Genomic DNA, 5,908 nt, shown 5'->3' with positions numbered 1-5,908 from the left:
TGTGATCCTTAAGTGTCTTTCCAGACATGCATCATGTGTTGTGACTTCTTCAAGTATTTGGAAGTGCCGGGAGACAGAAGCTGGAATCAACATGGGCAAGTGCGACAGGAGACAAGTAAGTCCAGAAAGTGTCACCGAGGTACATATTCTTCTTAAGTAGCCAGTAGTTATAGGATGCTTGGTCTTTCTCTAGCCCGAGATCGGAGATTTGTTTTAGGAATACCCATTGCTTGGGGAGCTTGGGGAGCTCCGTCGCGTAAGCATCTGAAACTGGATTTCAGTTCAGGTCATGATCCCTACCTTTGTGAGTTCAAGTCCCCTGTCTGACTCTGTGCTGACAGGGGGGAACCTGCTTGAGATTCTGTCTCTCTTTCCCTCTCTCCGCCCTTCCCCTGCTCCTGCTCTCTCTCTCCCCAAACGAATAAATAAATTTTAAAAAAGAAGGCCTGTCATTATAGGATGGCTTCAAGATCTATTTCTCACTCTCTTTGTCTTGATTCATTTTCCTTTGCCCATAAATGATTTCATTGCTTCCTATAACCAATTATGTTACAATGCAGAAAATCATTATTCTCAAGTGTGGTCAGGGTAAAAATATTGTGGTTAAAGCTCTATCTAAGTATCTTCATATCCTGAAACTCATCAAAATATGATTTTTTTTACAAGTAGTTTATTGTCAGGGTGGTTTCCATATACCACCCAGTGCTCATCCCCACAAGTGCCCCTCTCCGTGCCCATCTCCCCGCTCCCCCCACTTCCATCAGTCCTAGTTTTCTTCTCAGCATTCAAGAGACTCTCATGGTTTGCCTCTCTCCCTTTCCCCCACCACTTCCCCCCTTGTTCTCCCCCATGGTCCTCCGTTAAGTTCCTCGTAATCCTCTTATATGTGCAAACATACGATATATGTCCTTCTCTGCATGACTTATTTCGCACAGCATAACACCGTCAAGGTCCAACCAGATTGCTACACGTGGCCAGATTTCATTCTTTCTCCTTGTCATGGAGTATTCCATCCTATAGATCTCCCACATCTTCTTGATCCACTCGTCCGTTGATGGACACTTAGGCTCTTTCCATGTTCTGGCTATTGTTGAGAGTGCTGCAATGAACATTGGGGTCCATGTGCTCCTATGCCTCAGCATTTCTATATCCCTTGGGCCAATTCCTAGCAGTGCTATTGCTGGGTCATAGGGGAGTTCTGGTGTTAACTTTGTGAGGAACCTCCACACTGTTTTCCAGAGGGGCTGTAGCAGTTTGCATTCCCACCAATAGTATAGGAGGGTGCCCGTTTCTCCACATCCTCGCCAGCATCTCGAATTCTCTGATTTGCTCATTTTAACCACTCTTGCGGACGTGAGGTGGTATCTCAGTGTGGTTTTGACATGTGTTTCCCTGAGGAGGAGGGTTGCTGAGCATCCTTTCATGTATCTGTCAGCCACCTGGATGTCCTCTTTGGAGAATTGTGTGTTCCTATCTTTTGCTCATTTCTTCCCTGGTTTGTTTGTTTGTTGGGGGTGGAGTTTGGTGAGTTCCTGATAGAGTTTGGATATGAATCCTTGATTTGATATGTCATTGGCAACTATCTTTTCCCTTTCTGTTGGTTGCCTATTAGTTTTGTGGATCGTTTCCTTTGCCGTGCTGAAGCTTTGAATCTTGATGAGGTCCAATCGTTTCTTTTTGCTCTCGATTCCCTTGTTTTGGGGGATGTGTCAAGTAAGAAGTTGCTGCGGAGGAGGTCAAGGAGGTGATTTCCTGTTTTGTCCTCTAGGGTTTGGATGGTTTCCTGTCTCAGGTTCAGATCCTTTATCCACGTTGAGTTTCTTTTCGTGTATGGTGTGAGAAAATGATCTGCTTTCATTCTTCTGCAGGTTGCTGTCCAGTTCTCCCAGAGCCATCTGTTAAAGAGGCTGTCTTTTTGCCATTGGATATGCTTTCCTGCGTTGTCGAAGATTATTTGGCTGTACACCTTTGGGTCCAGCTGTGAGTTCTCATTGCGATTCCATCGGTCTATGTGTCTGTTTTTGTGCTGATACCATACTGTTTTGAGGACGACGGCTTTGAAGTAGAGGCTAAAGTCTGGGATGGTGATACCTCCCGTTTTGGTTTTCTTCTTCAGTATGGCTTTGGCTATTCTGGGTCTTTTGTGGTTCCATACAAATTTTAAGATAGTTTGTTCTAGTTTTGAGAAGGATGCTGGTGCAATTTTGATTGGAGTTGCATTGAATGTGTAGATTGCTTTGGGTAGTAATGACACATGAACTCTATTTATTCTTCCTATCCATGAGCATGGAAGGTTTTTCTATTTGTTTGTGTCTTCTTCAATTTCCTTCCTAAGTTTTCTATAGTTTTCATCATATAGATCTCTTGTATCCTTGGTTAGGTTGATTCCTAGGTTTTCGATGCAATTTGATGATTTTTTGTGCAATTGTGAATGGGATCAGCTTCTGGATTTCTCTTCCTGTGGCTTCATGATTGGTGTATAAAAATGCATCCGATCTCTATACGATGATTTTGTACCCTGCACCTTTGCTGAATTCTTGGATCAGTTCTAGCAGGCTTCTGGTGGAGTCTGTCGGGTTTTCTATGTAGAGTATCATGTCGTCTGCGAAAAGTGAAAGTTTAACTTGCTCTTTGCCAATTCTGACGCCTTTGATTTCCTTTGGTTGTCTGACGGCTGATGCTAGGACTTGCAGCACTATGTTAAACAACAGTGATGAGAGTGGAAATCCCTGCCGTGTTCCTGATCTCAGGAGGAAAGCACTCAGGTGTGGAGGGTGATGTTAGCTGAAAACTTCTCATAGATGGCTTTGATGATGTTTCAGTAGGTTCCTTCTATGTCGACTTTCTCTAGAATCTTTATTAAGAAGAGATGCTGTATTTTTTCAAATGCTTTTTCTGCATCTATCAAAAGGATCCTATGGTTTTTCTCTTTTCTTTTATTGAGGTGATGTATGCCATTGATTGCTTTGCGAGTGTTGAAGCAGCCCTGTAACCCAGGAATGAATCCCACTTGATATTGGTGGATGATTTTTTTTATGTGCTGCTGGATTCGATTTGCAAGGATCTTGTTGAGGCTTTTGGCATCCGTATTCCTCAAGGATATTGGCCTGTACTTCTCTTCTTTGGCTGGATCTCTGTCCGGCTTGGGAATCAGAGTGATCCTGGCTTTATAAAATGAGTCCGGGAATTTTCCTTCGATTTCCATTTTTGGGAATAGCTTGAGAAGAATTGGGATTCATTCTGTTTTCAATGTCTGGTAGAATTCCCCGGGGAAGCCATCAGATCCAGGGCTCTTACTCGCTGGGAGATTTTTGATCACTGATTCGATTTGGTCACTCGTTATGGGTCTGTTCAGATTTTCCATCTCTTCCAGTGTGACGTTTGGTAGTGAGTGTGCGTTTAGGAATGTGTCCATTTCTTCTACGTTGTCCAATTTGTTGGCATAGACTGTTTCATAGTATCCCCTGATAGTTGCTTGTATTTCTGAGGGGTTCGTTGTAATAAGTCCATTTTCATTCATGATATTGTCTCTTTGGTTGCTCTCTCTTTTCTTTTTGAGAAGCCTGGCTAGAGGTTTGTCAATTTGGTTTCTTTTGTCAAAAAACCAACTCTTGGTTTCTTTCCTCGGTTCAATTGTCTCTTGGGTCTCTATGTTGTTTATTTCTGCTCTGATTTTTACTATTTCTCTTCTTCTCCTGGGTTTCGGGCGTCCTTGCTACTCTGCCTCTAGTTCCTTTAGGTGAGCTGTGAGATGTTGGACTTGTGCTTTTTCTAACGCCTTCAAATAGGCCTGGAGTGCCATGTACTTTCCTCTTAGGACTGCCTTTGCCGCATCCCATAGATTTTGGATTGTTGTGTTTTCATTTTCATTTGTTTCCATATATATATTGAATTTCCTCCTCGAATTGCCTGATTGGCCCATTCATTCTTTAGTAGGGTGTTCTTTACCCTCCACGTTTTTGGAGGTTGTCCAGACTTCTTCCTGTGATTGATTTCAAGTTTCAAAGCAATATGATCTGTGAGTGTGCATGGTAGGGTCTCAATTCTTTTCTATTTCTTGAGGGCTGCTGTAGGTCCCAGGATGGGATCTATCTTGGAGAATGTGCCATGTGGACGTGAGAAGAAAGTGAATTTCCTGGCCTCAGAATGTAGAGTTCTAAATATATCTGTCAGATCCATCTGGTTCAATGTGTCTTTCAAGTCCATTGTTCCTTTAGTGACTTTCTGTCTGGTTGACCTCTTTGTTGCTGTAAGCGGAGGAATAAAGCCCCCTGCTATTAGCACCTTTTTATCTAGAAGCTTGTTTGTGTTTGGGATTAAATGTTTTAAGTATTTATGTGCTCCCGTATTCGGAGCATAGACATTCATGATGGTTCTTTCTTCCTGATGGAGAGACCCTGTAATTCTTATGTAGTGCCCTTCTTCATCTCTTGTTATTGAGGTCAATTTAAAGTCCAGTTTGTCTGATGTATGTATAGCTCCTCCAGCTTTCTTTTGATTTCTAGGAGCATGATATATTTTTCTCCATCCCTTTATATTTAATCTGAAGGTATCTTCCAGTCGAAGATGAGTTTCTTGTCGACAGCGTATAGATGGATTTTGTTGTTTTTTTTTTTTCCATTCTGCTACGCTATGTCTTTTGATTGAAGCATTCAGCCCATTTACATTCAGTGTTATTATTGAGATACGTGGGTTTAGAATCTTTGTGTCCTCTGTGGGGTTCATGTTTTTGGTGGTGTCCCTGGTATCTTTCTTTTCTACAACAGTTTTTAGAGCGTCCCCCTCAGGGTACCTTGTAGAGCTGGCTTAGTGGTGACAAATTCTTCCCATTTCTGTTTATTTGGAAAGACTTTTCTCTCTTTCTATTGTCAACGACAGGCTTGCTGGATAGAGGATTCTTGGCTGCAAATGTTTTGTTCATCACATAGAAGATCTCCTGCTATTCCTTTCTGGCCTGCCATGTTGCAGTAGATAGGTCTGTCCCCACTCGGATAGGTTTCCCATTGTGTGTTAGGGCCCTTTGCTCCCTAGCTGCTTTCAAAAGTCTCTTTGTCCTTACATTTTGCCATTTTTCCTTAGGATTTGCTGTGCAGAAGATCGATTCCAATTCTGATTGAGGGGAGTCCTCTGAGCTTCTTGTATCTCAATGTTTACTTCCTTCCCCAGGTTGGGGAAATTCTCTGCTGTAATTTCTGCCAGGACTCCTTCAGCACCTTTCCCTCTCTCTTCTTCTTCTGGGATTCCCATGAAACGTACACTGTTGCGTGTGACCATATCACCTAGCTCTCGAACGCCTCTTTCATATTCTGGGATAAGTGCCTCATTTTTTATCAACTTCTTGTTGTTCAATCATGGTGTCTTCCAAATCACTTATTCTCCTTTCTGCCTCTTCAATCTGTGCATTGGAGGCCTCCAATGTATCATGTATCTCATTTATCGCATTGTTTAATTCGTCACGCCTGTTTTTATTCCCCATGTTGCTTGTAGCCATAGTCTCTTTGATGTCCCCTATGCTTTTCCCAGCCCAGCTATTAATTTGATGATTATTGTTCTAAAATCTTGTTCAGTTATGCTGCTTGTATCTGTTTGGAGCAGTTCACTAGCTGTCGATTCTCCTTGGAGCTTTTTTGGAGGAGAGCTTTTTCGTTTCGTCCTTTTCGTTAGCTTTCTGTCTCTTGTTAGTTTTAAAGACTTAATATGCTCTGTGCACCTGTGAGCTCTGCTGTATCCAAGAAGACTCTTTGACTGTCCAGGGCCTATCCTTTCGGAGGGTGTGTTGTGAATGGTATCTTTTGGTCTCCCTTGTTTAGACCTTGGTTATTTTATTTTCGTACTCGTAATGGTATTTGGGACTCTCCACCATGTGTACTTTGGCTTGTTTCTTGAGGTGGCCCTGGAGAAGAAAACA

General features: G+C 42.5%; 1 protein-coding gene across 1 annotated transcript in view; it reads left to right on the top strand.

Moving 5' to 3' along the window:
* Positions 1–6: 6 nt before the first annotated feature.
* LOC120227560 overlaps positions 7–5,908 on the top strand; it is a 30,504-nt gene continuing 24,602 nt past the window's right edge. Inside the window, exon 1 of the mRNA XM_039225647.1 lies at positions 7–115. The gene's annotated coding sequence lies outside the window, so the exon portion shown is untranslated. The remainder of the gene's footprint in view (positions 116–5,908) is intronic.

This window comes from Hyaena hyaena, unplaced genomic scaffold (assembly GCF_003009895.1).
Source record: "Hyaena hyaena isolate Hyena2069 unplaced genomic scaffold, ASM300989v1 scaffold_2559, whole genome shotgun sequence".
NCBI lineage: Eukaryota > Metazoa > Chordata > Mammalia > Carnivora > Hyaenidae > Hyaena > Hyaena hyaena.
The sequence above is the reverse complement of the archived record's forward strand: the minus strand, read 5'-3'. Positions and strand labels throughout refer to the sequence as shown.